Here is a 539-nt window from a genome sequence, read left to right on the forward strand (position 1 = left end):
ACAGAGTGGCCAGCAGGACAAGGGAAGGGATCGTCCCCCTGTACTGGGCACTGGTGAGGCCACACCTCGAATGCTGGGTTCAGTTCTGGGCCCCTCACTGCAAGAGGGACACTGAGGTGCTGGAGCGTGTCCAGAGATGGGCAACGGGGCTGGGGAAGGGTCTGGAGCACAAGTCTGATGGGGAGCGGCTGCGGGAACTGGGGGTGCTCAGCCTGGAGAGGAGGGGGCTGAGGGGGGACCTTATCGCTCTCTACAGCTGCCTGACAGGAGGCTGTAGGCAGGTGGGGTCGGTCTCTTCGCCCAGGTAACAAGTTACAGGACAAGAGGAAAAGGCCTCAAGCTGTGCCAGGGGAGGTTGGATGGGAGATGAGGAAAAATGTCCGCTCTGAGAGGGTGGTGAAGGATTGGAACGGGCTGCCAGGGAGGTGGCGGAAGCACCAGCCCTGGAAGCGTTTAAGACAACCTCGATGCGGTGCTTAGGGACACGGTTCGGCGGTGGCCTTGGCGGCTCTGGGTGGACGGCTGGCCTCGGCGCTCCT

Source organism: Falco rusticolus, chromosome 2 (assembly GCF_015220075.1).
Source record: "Falco rusticolus isolate bFalRus1 chromosome 2, bFalRus1.pri, whole genome shotgun sequence".
NCBI lineage: Eukaryota > Metazoa > Chordata > Aves > Falconiformes > Falconidae > Falco > Falco rusticolus.